This window comes from Culex pipiens, chromosome 1 (assembly GCF_016801865.2).
Source record: "Culex pipiens pallens isolate TS chromosome 1, TS_CPP_V2, whole genome shotgun sequence".
Taxonomy (NCBI): domain Eukaryota; kingdom Metazoa; phylum Arthropoda; class Insecta; order Diptera; family Culicidae; genus Culex; species Culex pipiens.
Window position 1 is genome coordinate 95420094 of NC_068937.1, and position 21615 is coordinate 95441708.

At 36.9% G+C, this 21615-nt stretch overlaps 1 protein-coding gene across 3 annotated transcripts in view; it reads left to right on the plus strand.

Annotated features, from left to right (window-relative positions):
- The first annotated feature begins 840 nt into the window (after nt 1-840).
- LOC120426007 (torso-like protein) overlaps nt 841-21615 on the plus strand; it is a 59137-nt gene continuing 38362 nt past the window's right edge. The window contains exons 1-2 of one of the 3 annotated variants that reach the window (XM_052708026.1): nt 841-1098; nt 17453-17697. The gene's annotated coding sequence lies outside the window, so the exon portion shown is untranslated. The remainder of the gene's footprint in view (nt 1099-17452; nt 17698-21615) is intronic. The other 2 variants (XM_039590679.2, XM_039590674.2) reach the window with 2 other exon arrangements.

Genomic DNA, 21615 nt, shown 5'->3' on the forward strand with positions numbered 1-21615 from the left:
ATTGTAGATAGGCCATAGCTTTCAGAAGTGAAATTACGGACCAAATGATAACCATACCTTATTTGTTGGTAAATTTTACGTATATGTAAACCCCTAAGTAAATTGAGAGATATCTGCACTATCTGCGGAACTGCAAAATAATTGCTAAGTTGATTTGGCAAAGAATCCCCTCTCCTTGCGTGATAAATGATCACAAAAAGGTATTTCTAATTAATCATATCTATCGCTGAAACTCAATAAAGATTATCTGCGTTCTTGTAACGCTTTTAAATTCCCTTTGGTAATTAAAATAGCTTTAATTACTTGGCCAACCAGTAATTTCTCAAACTACCCTAATTGACACACATGCTGCAAAGTGAGAGAAGTAAAAAGCAACTGCTGCCGCTCATCCACTGAGCTTAAGCGCAGAAACTCGCGCGCACGCGCCGTACCAGTACTCTCAGATTAGAGGCTTGTAATCGACATAGCCCACCGAATGCTGCTGCCGGATTGTTACAAAGTTTGTTTACAACTCTCTCATTTAACGCTCAGTCTTGAGCGAATCTCTCGTTAAAACCATGTTTTCAGCAGTGATACCTTCGGAGCTGGAGACTATCGTGATGCATCGCGAGTAACCATCGCTGAACAGTTTTATATTTATTTAATTTATGAAACGAAATTTTGAAAATGTCATCGCTTGAAGTGATTCGTTTCCACGATCCTCATCACAGCGTACTTTTCCATCACTGCCTTGCCGAACGCGCCGCTGCGCAAAGAACTCGGAAGCCCGCATGCTTTGATCGCTCACTCGTGCGCCTACTGCCGCGTTAAGTCTAGTGCACAGCCTTCGTCATTGATGTTCTGAGCGCGGTAGTCGTCGCACAGTCGGCCCAGCTCAACCGACCAGTATTCGATTGGCAGCGGTTCGAGCAAGAACGGCTTTTCCCCCAGCAGTCGGAGTTTGGGCGCGCGCGTGTTCAGTGACTATTGCAAGTTCTGCAGCCAGCTGAACCACGAGAACGTGACTTTGAACGGGGAGTTGCGGTTTTCAACGGTTGCGACAGTTTTGTGACTTTCGGCGTGACCGGGAAAGTGGCCTTTGTAAGTGCGAGGGGGAGTGTGAGTGTGCTTAATAGCAGATTAAGATTGATGACGGCATGGCCTGCTGCACTTTTGGTGATGCGTCGTCGTCGTCGTCGTCGGAGCAGGCGTTGAACAGATTGCCAGAAGTCGAGTCCCCAAGTGCTGATCAGTAAAGATCAGAGATCACATGCAAATGTGGCTTTTTGAGTGTTTTGTGATGAAAATGTGACCAAAGTGAGCTTAGGTTGCACTTTTTAAGCGCAAGAAACAAGTTGTACGAGCGTGAAACGACGACTCTTGTGGCGAAGGTGCGATTTTGGCGTAGTGACCTACAAAAGCAATGCACCACTGGCAGTGGTGCATGGCTGACTGCGATCGAACATGAACACGGTGGCGCCGGCGTAGCTCAAATTCGATGTAAAAAACAAGGTGTAAACTGAAATTAATGTGCACTATTAACGAAGATCTATTACATGCAGGGTGGGAGTGGATTGATGGAGGGTTAGCCATAATCAGCAGCGCTTCTTCCCTACCCCCAGCACGGGCTCGATACTCATTGAACCACGTGAGAGGAAAACGTGCTTTGGCGTGGAAATTAAGCCTGTGGGTGATGCTCGAAACTGCACAATTAACTACTGTTTGTTGGTTTTTGTTTGTGAACTCTCAAGTGATTTTTTGCTAAAAATTTCAAGTTTTTTTTTAAATTGCTTATTACCGTGAAAAAATCTGTAAAATGACTGAAATCATTAGCATTTAGAATCATTTTGTAAATACAGATTTCTATTTGATTTTTTTTATTGTGTGAACTTTACTAAGCCAGATGTTTTTGATTTGAATGAAAATAACTTCGGGTATCCCAACACATTTGCAAAGAAGTCTCCCATACTCACTGAAGCTTTGCGGGTATTATCCGGAGTTAAAAAACCACTGACCTCGTGCGTATTACGGCACTAGACTTACAGGTCTCAACTCCAAGGACTTCTTGGATAACTCAGAACATTCCAAGATGTTGTTACAATCATGCAATGTAGTTGTCGGTGTCAATATGTTGAAACATCAACTTGTTTCTTTTTTAAGCCTTTAACTCAAAATACGAGGAAGTTTCGGAAGACCTATACTGCCCCTGATCGCATAAAAGTCCCATACCGTCATCTGGGGTGAATCGGGACTACAGTCTGAATAGGGACAGCAGTGTTTAGAGTACTTAAAGGTTTTAAATTTGGAAATGGATGTACACATTTTGTTGGTCTGAGTCTGTTCTATCCGAAACCAACCAGAAAAATCAAAATATTGTGCTCTAACATGGTTGAAACTGCTGTCCCAATTCGCCCCATGTGTCCCGATTCACCCCAGTTGACGGTATGCATTTTCATCGTTTTTGAGTTAATTATGCAGTTCAATTCAAAATTGTGTCCTCTTTTAAAAGAGCCTACAATATCCAGTTCTTTGTTCTGGAAATCAGGAGGAAATCCAGTTTTTTCGCGAAAACTTAACACGTAGCCTTATGTGTGGGACAAACTTCAAATGCGTTTTTCTCAGCTTGCTGTTTTTGCATATTAGACATTTATACGAACATGGGCAGTTTAAATCATGCTCACATGTTAATGTAACATAGCTTTTCTTAAAAGTTTTTCAATAATTTGCAGATCAAAATAGTTATGAGTTGAAATCTTGGTGTCAACGGGAAACGTAAAACATTTGATAGGGTCCGCTTATTTGCTGAGTAAGGCCGTTGCAAATATTTTTCAAAGTTTATGTCGCCCTCCCCTATCAAAATTTGTTCGAAAAATCAGGGGGCAAAACATTTTTTTTTTTCAAAAAACTTTAAAATTTTAATGAATATAGAAGTTAAATCAACTGAAAACAATCTAAAATGCATTTTTCTGCATTGACAGTCATATTTAGCATGTTTGGGCTGGATTAAAAATATTTTGATTTTTTACGAAATTACAATGCATAGCACCGCAAAAACTTTTTTTTTCGCAAAAAATAATTTTTTTGTCTATAGGTACTTTGATATTTTGGAAACTAATGTATGCAAAACAACTGGACAGGTGTATGAACATCGTTAACCATGTAAGTTTGGTGTAGCTAAATAGCTGACTTCATAACGGTTCCAAAATACTATACATTTGTATAGTATAGATGATTTTGTATAAGAATATAGCCCATGTCTCCCATATAGCTAAATTCCCATAAGCCCCGTGACTCGCATATGCGTGCTTCGCTTAAGGGGTTACATACATGTAAATCGGCAAAAATGTCAGAGGTTGATTTGAGCACAAACTTAAACTTTTTTTAAATCTGTTTTCAGTACATTAAAATATACATTTTCAACTATTAACCAAATAAATTTGAAGACATTTGGTTGTATCATTGCCGAGATACAGCTATATGAAGTTAGCATTTTCAAAAAACGGGTGCCACGATATCTCAACACTGCCTTGACCAAATCGGCTCAAAATTTTGGTGAAGACTCATTAAACCGGTTCCGTGTGCATGACGAAGGCCGATTTTCAAAAAGTTTATTTTTGAAAAAGATAAAAATATTTTTATGTTTTTCATATAAAAAATCAAAAGTTTTTGATTTTTGTATTTTTTTAAAATGCAAAAAATCAAAATCGAGCATCGTCATGCACACCGGATATGTCTTACGAGTCTTCACCCCAAATTTCAGCTAATTTGGTCAATCCCATTTCGAGATATCGTGGCATCCGGAAATCATCTCGGTGTTCAGAGAAAAACGCTCGCAAATTTTGACAGTTCGCTTTGCGCATGGCAAAATTTTCAGCTTAAATCGTCTGTAACTTATTTTAATTATAAAATATCCTCATGAAACTTTCAGGAGTAATGAAAATCATCTTTTAAGTTGATTTAATAAATTTTCTGAAATATGAAATGTTGCGATTTTCTAAATGTATGTAACCCCTTAAGAAACCCCCATATGAGTTGCATATGCGAGGTTTACCCGAGCAGGGGTAAATAACACGGGAATACCAAATTTTGGTATTACTTGGGCAAATAACAGCGACCAAAATGTGCCCTTGGTTGCCCAGTAATAGATGGTAAAATACCATGAAATCATACCAAAATCTTGTATGTGGAAGGGCGCAACAATACCAAACCATGTTATTCCAAGGGTAAAAAAATACCACAAAATAAAACCATTTCAATACCAAGTTGAGGTCTTCTGGATTTTTGAACATTGCTTGAATACCAAAACTTGGTATTGCCATGGTTTTAATTTTAGGTACTCCCGCGCCCTTGGAAAATCATATTTTGGTATTCCTGTGGTCTTCCACATACATGATTTTGGTATGATTTCATGGTATTTTACCATCTATTACTGGGCAACCAAGAGCACATTTTGGTCGCTGGTATTTGCACAAGTATTACCAAAATTTGGTATTTTCATACCATTTTTTGTGCAACATTTGCAGTTAGTGAAAAAAACGGAAATGATCCATATGAAACAGCAAAATCTACTCACCTGATGATTCCATGTTGTTCTTAGTGATATTCTTCACCACATCGAATGCATTTGTCATTGATGAACGGCCTGTGCTTGAAGTTCTTGAAGCTTCTGAAAAAATAACAAGATTGAAAAATAAGTATTATTAAAATGAAACTGGATTGAAATTCACCAAAATTCAATAATCTGTTGATTGATTCGTTTTTCAAAGTACTTGGTTATCCCGACTTAGAGAAATTTCAACGTGTTTGAAAAAAATATTAGTGGGCATATCACAAAAAAAATTAAATCAGCTTTAACATTTTTGGGTTTCAAGTCCTTTTAGCGCAAAATTAATTATCTCGTCAAAATTTTTGAAAAATTTCGATAGTTTCAGAGAAAATTGATGAAACCTTTCAATACCAAAATAATACCAAAATGTGGCATCCTGACTTAGAAAATTTTCCACAATTTCAAGTAATTTCTTTAGGGGGTATATCAAAAATGTTTAAAATCAAGTTTGAAATTTCCGGTTTTCAATTAAAGCATTTGCTTTGATACATCATTTTAGTGCAAAATTAATTATTTTGTCAAAATTGGTCAAAATTTTCCCATAGTTTCAGAGGAATTTGATAAAATACTGTAATACCAAAAGAATACCAAAATGTGGTGTTCGACCATTGACAAATGCTGCAATTTTGCAATATTAAAACAATACCTTAAATTGGTATGATACCATATTTTGCTCTTGCATAATCCTTAAGACAAATTTTAAAGGGTCCAGGAATACCAAAATTTGGTATTGATACCAGAGAAAGGTATTATTACGCATTTCCCTTGTTATTTACCCATGCTCGGGTAACTGTAATGCACTTTAAAACACTTTTTCCATTCAAATGTTGAAACCATGGCTCGTAAATTCAATTTTTAAGCTTTTTTTTTTGCCCTTTTTTGGTCATATGCGAGGGACATAAACATGAAAAAATATTTGCAACGGCATAAAAATTCAACGCTATTATGGTGATGCATAAAAAAATATTTTTCCTGTTTGCTATTCTTAGAGAAGCTATCTTTTTTTTAAGCAAATTTGTAGGAAATTTAATCCTTTTAGAAATTATATTATTAGAGATGGTTAAGCTTGGTTATGCCTTCTACACGTTAAAAAAAGTCACAATTTTAAAAAATAACTTCATTAAAACGGTGCACGATATAAATTTTTGTTTAAAGTACATTTTGTAAAAGTAAAATAAATCTTTCCCAGTTCAATTTCAATTCAATTAGTGTTTATTAGTAAATAATCAATTTACAATTTCGTGTTTCTTATAACCTAATAGAGTTTTGGAGTTCCTTTACACTATAATTCATTTAGATGTAATTGGATATTCTAACAATAGATTTGGCAAGAGAAATAAAAAAATTAAAAAAATTAACCTTCGAGATTATCTTTCCCAGTTCCTGAGGGGAACACCCTTGAGGAGTATCGGGGCCGGCATTTACAAAGCGGATTCAGTGGCAGTTTTTCACTCAACTAATGTTAACATGTTAAGGTTAATGTTAACATTCCATAGGTCGCCTTCCTAAGGTGTCGTTGATAAGGTCCAGTCTGTGACGATACACTACCTTCCCTCGAATCGAATCGAAGGGAAAAGATCACCCAGTTGTGTTGGTCCGAGCCGGGATTTGAACCCCGATCTACCGCTTACGAGACGGAAGCGTTACCACTTAGCTACGTGGCTCGGTCAAAAGTACATTTTGAGTACAAATTTAATTTTACACAAAAATAAAGTCAAACAAGTTGTTTGACTTTTTTCCACGTTATTCAAATGCCGCGATCTTTTTAAACTGAAAAAAAACACTGCCAAAAGAATTTTGATCAACTTGTGCCATTTCTCAAAAGATGCAATTTTTTGTCGCTTAAAACCTGCCCAAAAATGTTTTTTTAATGCTTATTTTGTGCATTTTAATATATTGTGTAAAAAGTTAAATTTAAAAAATGGGTAATTTTTTTAGAGTAATTTTTTTCTCAGAGATCTAACAAGCAATATCTACAACTTTGCTGAACCATTCTAGAGATACAGATTATTGAAAATGTTATGGACAGTTGCCAAAATTGTATGGAGGCTTATTTTGACAAACTAATGATGTAAATCTCTGGTTACTTTGCAATACGTCGTAACAGCTTTCGCGAACTCCGACTCTTATTGGATTATTTCTCTGACACAAATCCATTTTTCATTGTTTTTCAGTAAAGAGCATTTAAAGGTCGTGCAGATGATTTATTCAAAGCATTTTTTGAATTTGATAATTCGTAAATTGGTAGATAACCGATCAAAATACAGCTAAGTTTACAACTGGCGTGTAGGACCTTTTGAAAACTATCCTGGTCATCTTTGATCTTGGAAAAGGTTCACACAAAGTTCCATCCAATTCAAAAAACATAATAATTCAATTTCCAAAAAATGCTAAACTAAATAAGAATCTCTATGCATTTGAATTTTTCTAAATATTTAGGATTTAGATTTTTGATTTTTTGTACAGATTTTTAAGTAACCTGGCCTTATAGTTGGAATAAATATTTGTTAAAACAGATTGGTAGAGAAAATTCTTACTTATAAAACCCTTTTTAATGTTTTTAAATCGATTTTGACTGTCAAAAAATATTCCAATGCAAACACAACCATTTTGAGGATATTTTTTGAGTGACAAACATGGTCCTAGAGAATCAAGGTCACCCGAAGTTTGCATGAAAAAAATATGTTTTCAAATTGGAATAACTTCTGACATTCAAATTAGATCAACAAACCTTAAAAAAGGATTTTAAAGTAAGAATTTTCTCTTTAAATCTGTTAAAACATTTTTTTAAGATATCGATCCACCTATTAGTCCAGGTCATTTAAAAATTCGTACAAAAAATCAAGAACCCAGACCGATAGAATTTGGATAGAATATTTCTGTAGTTTTTTTTTTGAAAAGGTCCAATAAACCAAATTTTCAGTTTTTGCTTTTTGAGTGTTTTTAATACCCCTGACTCAAGGTGGTTTCAAAAACGCCCAAAAAGCAAAAACTGGAATTTTCAACAAAAAAAACTCCAGATTTCATTCATACAGATGAATCTACGTTAGGGTATCTCGGTTTAAACAAATTGCACCAGCCACGCCGTGTGGAAGAATTGCCCGGAAAGCTTTTGCATTTGATTGTGAAGAAGGCATCAATCACGGAAGTGGTTTAAAAATGTGTTTTTTGTTATGAAACCTTGCAAAAAAAATTTTTACAGTACAAATTTTAAGAGCAGACAATTACAAACTACAGTTTGCACTTTTTTTTGTTAAAACTTCGGTAAAAAAAAATCTAAAGATCAATAATTCCAACTGTAACCATGTACAATGCATTTTACAACCTTTTTGCAACCGATTTTGGCTAAAGTCCGGAAGATTGACAGCTCGATACTTATGATTCCTTTTTTACTAAGCTTGGAATACTTTTACGACTTCTAGATACGAAAACGAAGTTGACTTTATAGCTGTTGGTCACCATTGCTAGTACCAACCACTAGTGTCTTCCTTTTTATCTACAAGGACTTCGCCGCCCTGGGCTCCTAAGTGTATGAAAGTATGGCACGGAGCGACGGCGCCGAATACCCATATTTACACAAAGAATTTTAGAGCACCCGCCGCGGGATTCGAACCGGCGACCTCTGGATTGTGAAGTTTAATAGATACATTCCATCATATTAAACTTCAGTTACCATTGGAATAAAACTAAAACTTATACTTTTTTTTGCTTTTCTTCCAATGAATTTATGCTGAATTCTTTTGGGAAATTTCATTGAGATTAAAATTCAGTTAACTTTGATATTGTTGTGATCAACATATTCCTGCAATACCTAAAATAAATTTTCAAGAAAAGCTCATTTTCCAAACAGTCTTCTTGCCCCCTGTTAGACAAAAAAGGTCCATTCTCCAGACATTGGTAGCAGCCTCCATTGATAAACACACCGGACTACAGCGTTAAGCCGTTATGCAATCGCTAAATTGAGTTTAAAAGATTTTACTTTCAATCCGGTGCATTTTCAGCGCTGAAGGGTGTTCTCCAACGGCTCTATCGTTTATTATATGAGGAGAGGCACGGGCCCACCTATAAAGTTGGCCGGCAGAAACAAATGGTTCAAAAATCGCGCTGTTATGGCTCGCGTTGCCCCTCAATAACTAGGTGAATTACATTAAAAAACATTCGTACCACCACGGTCGAGCTGTGTGGTTTAGTGAGTGAAGGAACGTGATATTTTCTTCCTTCATTTTGGTGGAGTATCGGCGTGAACGTGTACTACTACTGGGCAGTAGGCCATACTTTGGCCCAGCTTTGGCACTTTGGTATGCGAGAAGTGGCCTACTAAGGGTAGCGGGGACACTTGATTCGAGTTCACTCAATAGAGGCGGAAATTTGAACGGAGAAATGGTAAAAAATTGCAAATTTATCTGATTTTGGTATTCTTTGTTACGGTTTTATTAGGGTAACAGTGTTGCCAATAGAGTTATCTACGTGCGCATGTATTGCGTGTACGTACACGAAAAAAAGTGAGGTTAAAATTTGTCCGGCCAGCAAAATCAAATGGTGCGCTAGTGTGTGTGCGCGAAACGTCATAAAGCTCTATTGAATTGCACTTGAAAATGATGACATAAACATATTTTTGACAAATCAGATGATCAAGGCCGAAACTTTAATAATTAATCGTTTATGATGTTATGCAGTTCTGAAAAATTTCAAAAAACTCTAATTTAGGTTATTTCGACGTCGTCGTGTGCGACAAACGTCATTTCGACGTTCCGAGCAAAACGCGTTTTAATATTTGACCTTGAAGAAACAAAAACTAGAGCACGCAATGTAAACAATAACAAACACGTTTTGTTTGGCTGACCATTCTGTGCATTGTCCCGAAGTTTTGTTGAAGTTGGTTGCTGGAGTTTCGAGTTATAATTACAAATGTTTACGGTAGTCTAACTTGTACGTGCGTCAAACGCGTTCTGACCTGAAATCCCTTTGGCCAATTGTCGCACTTACATCAATTTTCAGGGAGTGACAAGATAGCACGACAAGATTGAAACTACTTTCATATGAAAAGTGACAAAAAATTTCGAAGCTTTTTTGGTTTTTATTGAATATCTCAGGATTGAAATCGAATTCTGGGGATCTGTACAGGTCAAAAGATGAGGCATTGTGATCTGCACAAAATGGCGTTCTTAACTCAATTCGGCCCAAAATGCACGTACGACAAATTAGCATGACGGCGACGATTTGGAAAGTTCATGGGACAAAAATAATAGTTTAATTATTAATATTTTTATTATTTTTCTTCGATTTGATTCTCAAGGTTCCATTTCAAGAACAGTGTTGCCAGTTTAAGTAGTAAATTGACAAACCTTATAATAAAAAAAAAAAAACAGAACATTCTGCTTAAATGTCCAAAGTTGCCCCACCTGCAAAGGTGCCGGATCTACAAACCTCTCAAACGATCATGAAGCCCTGAAAAAAAGACCGTGGCGTTTTATGCCTCACTCCGCCACTTGCGTCGTCAGTGTTGTTGCAAAATGTTCAACATTGAAACGTCGCGCGGGCCGGTTTTCGCGGCATTCTACGGCCACTCCGCCGACCACACAATAGAATTCAAACCACCATCATGCTGAACCCCCCCTCCTCCTCCCCTTAATGATTTGTTAAGGTGCTACGACCGAACAAAGCCGCTCAACAAACTATTTCGGAAGCATAGAAAGTGACCTCCACGGTTGTCGGAGTGGCAGCTGCATTCCGCAATGATCAGTTTTTCCGGAAGTTATTAATTCATTTGGCTAGAACGATGCAAACTGGCGTGAGCACCGAATTTGGAGACGAGCCAAACAAAGATGGCCGCCCCGGCCAGCTGTCAAATTGGCAGTGGTGCCAAACGACCGTTTAAGTGTCTATGGCGAGTCCATCGACCACAAAATTACTGGTTTCGCTTTCGAGGCTGCACTGGCGGTGGTTAATCGAATAAAATACAATTTGAATAACAATATCTATCCACATCTAACGAACCAGACTCTCCGGTCCAGTTCTTTGCGCCCCTCCAAAATCCATTGAACGCGCAGCGTTGTGGCATTCGACAAAACACATAAGATTCGAATCGGAATCGGAATTGGGCGGCGGCCTTAGACCGCCAAGCTTAGTCAAGTCTCACGATCAGCCAAAATGGCAACCAAAACGGCACTATTGGCACCTTGAAATTGAAGTCGCCGCCGCCACTTTTGCCAATTTTCTGGTCAGTGATTCAATTTAAGCAACGCTTTTGACCAAAGCGTGAATACTTGCTTGTTTTAAGCCAGGCGGTGCGCCACATAACCTCAAACTCACCCCCAGCAAGCCGCGAGAATTGAATGACTTTGGCTGGGACAGAGTGCGCAGAAGGCCTACTTTTCGTAATTTGCTTAGAATGGTGCCAGCTGGATTCTTTTGAAATGTAGAACTCTTTGCTGGAAACACTGTAATTTTGTAATCCATATTGTTTTGAAATTGATAATCTGACAAACTTGACAACACTGAAATAACTCAAAATCCACAAAATTTCCAAGTTATTTGTACGCACTTTCGGAAAACTGCTTAGCTGTGTGCTTTGTTCTGCGTGAGTAAACACAAACTCACACACATGTGGCGTCAAACGCGGAAACCCGCGTGTCCACGTGCCATGGTCTGTAAGTGTGTGTTGACTGAACCCATTCAGCAGACTACAAAAACCGTCAAAATAGTAAACATAGTGGACGAGCACACACAAAAATAAAAGTTAAATATTTTCATGTAAACGCACCCTATTTTGGGGCCAACCTTCCGGCCTGGCGATGATGACTTGGAGTCGCGACGACGTTAATCTAAGTAGGCAGTGTGCCAGGCTCTGCCGGTAGTTTCAAACCACGTGTCCGTGTTTGGGTGCGCTGGAGGACACGTACGGGACTGATTGAAAGTTTTAAGGAGTTTCCTGTAACTTGTGGCAAGCACTCGGTCCTAACCAGGTCCCAGTACCGAAAAGGACCTAATAAAAATAATTTTATGAAAAAAACGTTACTTAATCCACCAGAAGGTGGTTGCTGCCTTCCTCCTAAAAGCCTTGCAACCACACATTACGTAAGCTTTGGATAACGCTTACTTAGTAAAGACACTATACATCTGAGTGCTGCCATCTATGATAAATTTGATGAACCATTTGAAAGCACTGCAGTGTTTGTGTGCGTGCACTGAGTGGAAAGTTCCGACAGCTATCCGCCGGAGCTTTCAAATTATGTAAATAATGACCCTTTTTTGTATCAACCAAAACAGTTTTTCGAACATAACTTTTAAAGTACTGCAACAAACCGAATGAAATTTAAAAAAGACTTAAAGAACCTGGAGGCGAACCCAAAAACATAGATCCGGACAAAATCGGTCGAGCCAGTTCTGAGAAAAGTGAGTGAGAAAAAAATTCTACGTCCATCCACACGCACAGACATTTGCTCAGAATTTGATTCTGAGCCGATATGTATACGTAAAGGTATATCTTGGAGGCTTTTTTAAAAAGTTCAATTTCTGAGTGATTTTATAGCCTTGCCTCAGTGAGGTGAGGAAGGCAACAATCCAATAATCACAGACAACATTTTGTGCAATTCCGAAAAACTTTTGAATTAGATTTTTAACTGAAAGCTTTGATTCCTCGCTTTAGTTTGGCGTCCAGGTATTTGGTCAACTCAAAACCGAAAACAGTGTCGAAAAGAATTACTTTTTAATACAAGTGCTGAATAGTTGAACTTCAGCATTGTTATTTTGGGTGATGATTTTTTTAAGTGTATCAATGTTCTACAAATTTGTAGAGCAGACTTGAGAGCAGATGTTATCAAGAGCGAGATCCAACTCAATCACCTTTTCAAGTTATCAACATTTCAAAATGGCGCTTTTCATAGTTTGTTGGCTGTAACTTTCGTTTAAATGGTCTGATATTCCCGAACATGGGTAGATAACAAGGGAAATGTGTAATAATACCTTTCTCTGGTATCAATTCCAAATTTTGGTATTCCTGGACCCTTTAAAATTTGTCTTAAGGATTATGCAAGAGCAAAATTGGGTATCATACCAATTTAAGCACAAGCCGTTCATCAATGACAAATGTATTCGATGTGGTAAAGAATATCACCAAGAACAACATTGAATCATCAGGTGAGTAAATTTTGCTGTTGCATATGGACCATTTCCGTTTTTTCACTAACTGCAACTACTGCACTAAAAAATGGCATGAAAATACCAAATTTTGCTATTACTTGTGCAAATACCAGCGACCAAAATGTGCCCTTGGTTGCCCAGTAATAGATGGTAAAAAACCATGAAATCATACCAAAACCATGTATGTGGAAGACCTCAGGAATGCCAAAATCTGATTTTACAAGGGCGCGGGAATACCTAAAAATAAAACCATGGCAATACCATGTTTTGGTATTCAAGCAATGTTCAAAAATCCAGAAGACCTCAACTTGGTATTGAAATGGTTTTATTTTGTGGTATTATTTTACCCTTGGAATAACATGGTTTGGTATTGTTGTGCCCTTCCACATACAAGACTTTGGTATGATTTAATGGTATTATACCATCTGTTACTGGGCAACCAAGGGCACATTTTGGTGCCTGTTATTTGCCCAAGTAATACCAAAATTAGGTATTCCCGTATTATTTACCCCTGCTCGGGTTTGTTCTCTTGGAAACAAAAATGTTTTTTTTATGAGCTCCTCAAATGTCTAGAAGACACCAATTCTCTATTACGTGTCTTTTTATTTGGATGAAACTTTGTGCATGCATTTGCTACATTCAAAAGAATCCATTTGGCATTATTAGTATGTCAATACAAGGCTCCTTTTAATACTTATCTTTTAACAAAAAATGCAAATATATAATGATAACGGTGCACTTCATCAAAAATGTTTAAATAATTTCAATAGTACCGTCATCTGGGGCGAATTGGGACTACAGTCAGAAAAGGGACAGCAGTTTTCAGAGCACTTAAAGCTTTTAAATTTGGAAACAGATGTACATTTTGTTGGCCTGAGTCTGTTCTAATCGAAACCAATAAAAAAATCAAAATATTGTGCTCCATCATGGTTAAAACTGCTGTCCCAATTCGCGCCATGTGTCCCGATTCACCCCAGTTGACGGTACATTTGACTAGCAAAAGCATAATTTAGCTAACTCAAATTTACAATTGAAAATCTAAAAAAAAAAATCTGAATTTAGTTTGAAAATATTTTTGAACTTCCCAAAAAAAACGTTACTTTATCCACCTTTAGGTGGTTGGTGCCTTCCTCGCATTCATAAAGTGAATACACTACACAGCCTCAAAAAAGTGTATAAATAACACTTATTTTTATCAAAATATCTGAGATCCGGCCTCAAAAAGTGTTTTAAAAACACTAAAGTACTTATAACTTTTGATAGGGTTGTCAGACCTTCAATTTTTTGGACTTGTTGGAAAGGTCTTTTGATTACCTATCCAACGATGGGTCGCATGATAGATCCGGACAAATTTTCATCAAAATATTTGAGATCCGGCCTCAAAAAAGTGTATAAATAACACTTAAGTGCTCATAACTTTTGATGGGGTTGTCAGATCTTCAATCTATCAGACTCGTTGGAAAGGTCTTTCAAATACCTTTCTAACAATATATAGCATGACGGGTTTTTTTTCACAAAAACCACCCTTTTTACAATCTTCCGAAGTTTAGCTAAAATCGTTTTTTTAGCATAACTTTTGAAGTACTTTTCTAAACTTCATAATATTAACTAGGGTCTTGTGGGACCCCAAGACGGATCGAATAGGACCAAAACGGTCCAAATCGGTTCAGCCAGTTCGGAGATAACCGTGTGCATATTTTTCGTTGCACGGACTTACAGAAAAACACACGCACAGACATTTGTTCAGAATTTGATTCTGAGTCGAGAGGTATACGTGAAGGTGGGTCTACGAGGTCGAATAAAGAAGTTAATTTTTCGAGTGATTTTATAGCCTTTCCTCATTAAGGTGAGGAAGGCAAAAAGATACGCAATAAAAACACTTTTTTGATGGGCCACCCTAGAGCTTTTCATATAAAATGCTGTAGAATGAACAGTTTTTCGTAAAATCGCGATAACTCGTGATGTTTATAAGCAAACCCCTTATGTCTATATATCAAAATTTTTGTAATTGTCTGCTCTACAACTTTGTAGAACATTGTTACACTCTAAAAAATAACCCTGCAAAGTTAGAAAAAACACGAAATTTTAAAATGAAAATTTGTGTTCTAAACGAAAAAATGACCCTTCTGGGTCAATGTAGATTCGAAAATTACATTAAATTTCCCATAAAATGACATGTTCCAAAAATTTTTACAGTCGAGTAACGGAAAATGGGAGAATTTTTAAAACTTTTTTAGTGTTTTTTTCGATGAAAAGACGTTTTTTCGGAATTCTGAATTTTACATAAAAGTCCCTTTGACACCAAATTTCTATCTCATCACCGTTTCAGGCTGCAAATTATTGAAAAACACCTCTTTTTTCGCATATTCAAAAATGGAAGGGGTCGTACCGCCCCTCCGTCACGAGATATCAAAAAACGGACCTCGGATTCGTGATCAGGGACAAAAGTTACCCCTTAAGACAAAGTTTCACGCAAATCGAAGAGGGGTCAGGGCAACTTTTCCCGATTTCGTGTGAGTTGGTAGAGAATTACCCATAGAGGATTTGTGTCATCGGCAAAGTTGTTTGAAATGGCTAGTACTACAACACTGTAGAGAAAGTATACCTCTATCTCGTCTAGGAGCGAAGATAATTTTTGAAAATATTGAAATTTTTGGACCACCCTGGTATCGTTTGGATCTTAACCAATGCTTCTTAAATACCGAAGCTCGAAAATGCATCCCTGAAGCGAGAATACACTTTCCCTGCTAAATTTGCGTTTCCGACCACTGTGCGACGTAAACCTAAATTGACTAATCAAAAAAACTTTTTTCTACAGAATAACCCTAACTAAAATCAGGAGCGGCCGTGGCTGACTGGTTACGGTATTTGCTTTGTAAGCGAATGGTCCTGGGTTCGATTCCCATCTGCTCCCAACGAGAAAGAATAGGAAATATAAATCTTGAAACTCTGAACATGAACGAAAAATCAAAGTCGCACGAGTCGGGGTTCGATCCCCTGTCTTTGGATTGGTAAGCAAAAATGCTTACCACTAGGCCATCGCGACTTGGTGAGCAATGACTGGAATTTTGAATACTGTTACTACCAACTATATACGCGATGGGTTTCGGAAGTTCTAAATAACGTTTGAATCCGATTGGTGCAAACGTTCTTCAGGGCGGGGCTTGTCGATAAAAGCTAAGGTACCTCGCGCTCGGCTAGCCAGCGTAGAAATAGGGACGTGGCGTTACATCGTGCGGCCATCTGGTTTTTTAAGTGCAAGAGTGGAAAAATGCTGAGTCATCGTCTAAAAATAGACGGCGTCCTATCTCGCCCAGCAAAATGAAGTCGATAAAGTAGTCGGTTTCGATGAGAAAAAGTGGAAAACATGGTCTAAAAATAGCGACGCCATCCCCCTATGGGTCTCCGAAGCTCGGCAGAGCTAACACCTTCCAAATGCCTATGCGAGTTATTTGCATGTATAGATTATTAAAATATAAAAATACATGGAAACAACTCAATTTGTAAGAAGCGACCGCGTGGTTCCGTTTGGTTGGTTGCACACACAGAATAACCCTAACTAAAATCACAAAAAAGATTGTATAAACTCCGATCATTTGTTCCGAAGACGCAAAATATCTAAATACAAACATGATTATCTTGAGAATGGATTTTCAGAAAAAAGCTACACACAAAAAAATCATTGGGCGAAAGAAACATTTTTGAAAATTCTCTTTTTTTCATAGGGATCGTCCATAAACCACGTGGACATTTTTTTTAATTAAATTTGCAAAAAATATGCTCATTCTTGGGAGAATTGCTCAAATCGTTATTTTTCACAGCAACTCAACTTATTTTCATCGCAATCACTCAACTTCAGAACAAACATTACAATGTTACCCATTAGCATTAAAATTAACTCAATCATAATGATAGCTATGCCTCCTCGTGGGTACATCCCGCACCCTCCTCCCTCCAGAATTTCCATTAACGCAGATGATGATAATGATGATGATGCCCTTACGGTCCATCAACCTGTTCCGTCTAACCCTTGGCACGAGATAGGTCGAACAGGTGCGCCACCACCACCACCACAAGGTTGAACGATACAAAGTTCCTCCGAAAGGCCGCTGTGCAGTGATTCCGATCTCCCATCAAGTTTTGAACACTCTTAATTAGATTCGTAGCACCGCCGCCGACAGCAAAAACCGGTAGCGGAAACAGTATAACATTATAACCGAAAGATTCTGCCCCCCTTTGCACATAATAGGTATTACTTAATCGGTTCGGACCTGCTGCTGGGTAAGGTCGTCCGGGTGAACTTCGCCACCTCAGAATTAGGAAGTCTGAACGGTGAACTATGAGAGCAGCAGCAGTCAACAGTGAAGATCGGAACGTTGAAGTTCAGTCGGTCGGTGTGGTGCGTGTCAGGAAGATAGAGAGAGGTGTGTCATGCACTAAAGGAACAACATCAGCACGTCAAGCTACTTAGAGTAGACGGCTTAAGTCGATAGACGACGACGACTTCGACGACGCATCAATTTGGCCATCTTTTTCGAAGAAATGTGGAAGAAAGTGGATAGCTTGAAAACTAGGTGAAGTGCTGTGCTGTGTTACAAAATAGCTATTCCTAGAGTTTTTGAGTTTTTGAAGGCGGGAGGATCAAACCTTAGAAAGTGCCTCTTCTTTGCTTTATTTTGGTTAGGGTGGCTAAAAATAAAAGTGGTTCTCTTCGTACCTCCCCAGTGTCGTGTGTCATTAGCAGAATTGAAGTTGTGAAGAAGCTGAAATGGTGCTTTGAACGTGAGTGGGATAATTTTGAGGAGTTGCTGTGACAGAAAAAACGGTAGCAAGCGGTGACAACGAATAACAGCTAGCAAAGTGACGACGGCCACGTGATTGTGAAGCTGGGCACGGAAGTTGGTCAGTGAACTGCATTTAAATTTGTTGGAAGAGTTTTGGTTGGATGAACTTAAGCTATTAAATTGAAGGTGAGTTTTAATTTAATCGTGAGATAACATAAAAAAATTATTTATTTTTAATTTATTAAATCATTAATCTTAAGATTTTTATAGACGAGCTTCGTTCTAAAAATTTGAAAATCGCCAAACATCCTTTTTGATCCATTTCCAGGATGATTTATCTTGTTTTATGTGATTTTGCAATGTTTTGCCAACATTTATATTTTTGGGTCAAATTTGGCCTTGTTTCAACAACTCTTCTCTTTTTTTTCGTGTCAAATAAGTATGCAATTAGTTGTGTTATTTCCCAAACGATGTTCCATTTTAAAGCAAACAAAAATAAAATAAAAACTGAAAAACAGCTGGAACTGTGATGAAAATCCAAATCAAGAAAATACAAGTTTTTCGTAAAAAATGGCTTTTTGGACACGGGATTTTTTTCTTTTGCACAAATGTTCTGGCAGTAGAAAGTTGGAACTTTTGTCATTTTTAAAAATAAATGTAATGTACAAAATACTATTAATGTTTTTAAATGTTGAACATGTCAACGGCAACGGTTTTGTAAAATTCTCATGAAACAAAATATTTGACATCAATAAAATGTAAGTTTACAAAAAGATTTTAACATAAAAAACAAACATTTTAATTTTGCAATGAACCAATCAGAATAAGTTAAAAATGATACACACATGAAAATATTAAAACAAATAAAATGGTGGAAATCAGAAAATTTCGTAGAGAATTGCTCATATCATTTATAAATAAAGCAAGTATGAACCTATGAAGACATTGATATGTTAAGTAGTTGAGTATTGATTTTTTAGAAATTTATAACACGATGAATTCTTCCCGAAACCAGTACATCGAGATAATGTTTTGTTTTACTTTTAAAATCTCTTAAAATATATAAGTTTTGCAAAGAAAAAATAGTTTGCGGTACAGTTAAAAAAAAATATAAAAAATAAAAAAATGTTTACATGATTTCAAACATGCATAAAAAAAATAAATATCAATGCCTTTAAAACAATCAATTGAATTTTTCGGGCCCCTAGCCTAAGTCTACACATTATTCTTCCCCATAATTTCACTGCCGGCCAGCTGGAATTCGATTGGAAAACACACAATATTAAAAGAAGGGCGGCAAAAAACTTTAAAAAAATAAAAAAATAAACTTTTGGGCTTTGTCGTAGCAAAATGTATGACAAAAGGTCGAATGAACAAGAAGTTAAAGTTAAAAGTGGATGAAAAATAGTCGAATATATAAAAAAAATAGTAAAAAAGTTCCTTAAAGTATGTTTAGATTTTTATAAATAAACAATTTGAAGGATTGACATGTGAAAGAATGCATTTCAAAAAATGCAAAAACTCATAAAAATATTACAAGAAAAAATAATTTTATGTTTGAAAGAAAATTGCAAATCTTACAAATTTGAAACAAAAGAAAATCTTACAAAAAAAAAGAAAATATTACAAAATATTATAAAAACAACAAAATAAAAAAATTAACTATAAGCCATGGTATCAACATTTGAACAAAAAAAAAAGTGTTTAAAATGCATTTTACACAAGTCCAGTTGTCTGGCAATCAGAAATCTTCAAAATATCTAAGCATGGATAAACCATTTTAACGCGAAAAAAACTCTATGTGGTACTGTACGCCGGAATTTCACAAAAGTCAAAATATTTTTTTAACGATTATCAACGCGGGAAACTGCATTTCAATTTGTTTTCAGTTGATTAAACATCTAAAATTTTGATGTTAAAAAAATGGCTAGCCTTTTTTTGCACACATTAGTTCTAGTAAGATCAACTAATATGTAGCAGTGTTGCCAACTTCAAATATTTTTTTTTTTGATGAAAATTTGTAATCGAAATCTCTTTGTACAGAATTCACCGTATTAGAAATAAAGTTTTTTCATTTGCCTAAAATGTTGTAACTGTCTCACTCTCAAAATATTTTGAGCAGATTTTTAGTCTTCACATGGAAGATACTGTAAAAAAAAATGTATCGTCTGTCTTGTTTTAAGGAAATAAGAAACAAACACAACAAGAAATGCTAGATTATTGCTTGAATTATCTAGGTAGAAAATTATTTATTCCTGAACAGTAAACAGCCGTTTAACGGCGGAATGATGTATACGCCTTTAACTTCAATCTGGGATGGAAGCATTTTTCTGCAAAGCTTCATTCGGTTATTTGAAGGCAAATTGCTTACGCTCCATTCCGCAAATCCTTTTATAATTGAGTCTGGTTTCAGTATTTTACAACAAAATTGAGATCAAACTTTCGCCTTTATCAATTCTATGTTCTGGTATTTCCAGAACTCTTTCCAATTCCTTTGTGAAAAATCAATGTTCTGGTATTGAGTTCGATTTGCGATGCCTTTTCGTTGGGTCGCAAAATTTTTCGCGTCCGTCGCAGTGTGCTTTTCGTTTTTTTTTCCGCGTGCGTGTGTGTGTGTGAAGGTGCGGCTGGCTTTGGCTGTCCCGATGACAGTTAGCGAGTTCAATTTGCGATGCCTTTTCGTTGGCTCGCAAATTTTTTTCGAGTCCGTCGCAGTGTGCTTTTCGTTTTTTTTCCGCGTGCGTGTGTGTGTGTGAAGGTGCGGCTGGCTTTGGCTGTCCCGATGACAGCTAGCCAGTTCGATTTGCGATGCCTTTTAGTTGGGTCGCAATTTTTTTCGCGTTCGTTGTCGGTGTGCAACAACAACAAAACCCTATCATACCATTTCAGCTCGATAAACATTGTAACTCGTCGTTCGCAACGTTAACCAGTACCTCACTAAACATCAATCATTTAAAACTCGTAAAATCATCTCAAGTTAAAAATTGCACTGTTCAATCCTTCATTTTTTAATTACAAATGATTTTGGTTCTATCTTTCCACAGCCGGCTGTCTAAGACTAAACCATTTCATTTAAAATTTAACAACCGATAAACGGGAAATGTCTCATCCGCAGCATCCGATTGCTTGCCTTGAGAATAATACAAAATACCTTTCAACAAACACTATGATTTTGGGTCGCATCATCATCTTCTATGATGAATCCTGACTAAACACCCTATCCTACTAACAAGTTTTCAGGTTCCTGGCGCTTGTGGGGTGTAAGCACAGAGTAAATCAGCTGCCCTAGTAGCAACCTGCGCTAACTAACATTCCCGTCCCTTTAAAATCGAGGTCTACAAACTGACATGGCGGGCGCCGTTGGTGGCCAATGACTGTTACCTATTCGCAACTGATCTAGCTTTAGCAATCATGGTGTTTTATCTTTTCAGCGCATTCATACATGCTGTTGATAAGGGAAACACCACTAGATTGTCGAAGCCTATAATCAGTAGTGCTGAAAGGATATTACGGTTCTGTTCAGCAACGGAGGGACAACCATGGGTGATCTCTCATGCTCATGCTCATGCTCATGCTCAATTCTATGTTCTGGTATTTCCAGAACTCTTTCCAATTCCTTTTGTGAAAAATCAACATAATTATTTTAGCTCTCATTCTAATCATCTAAAGTATGGCCCATAAAAAAATGCGACATTGTTATTAGGTGTGAATCGGGACTATTTTTACTATTTATGATGTATGTAGCATGTGTACATGTTAAAAAGGTTCAAAACAAACAATCAATGCCTTTAAAACCATTCCCTTAGCATAAAATAATTTATAGCTCATTGAAATTTATAATTTTCCAATTTGCTCTACGCCCAGGCCATATAAAGAAAAACATACTTTTTTCATGTTGGTCGATCTGGATAGCCTATTATGGTAATTTTATGGACTAAACAGTATACAGCCTTCAAGGTTACTGTTTTTGAGAGTTGAAAGAGTTAGTTCCACTGAATTTTACGCATTCTATTTACCAGTTATAGTAAAATAGTGAACTTTTCAAAAATATCCCGATTCTGAAAATGCATCAATTTTTGGGATTTTGTGGAGCCTGCAATGTTT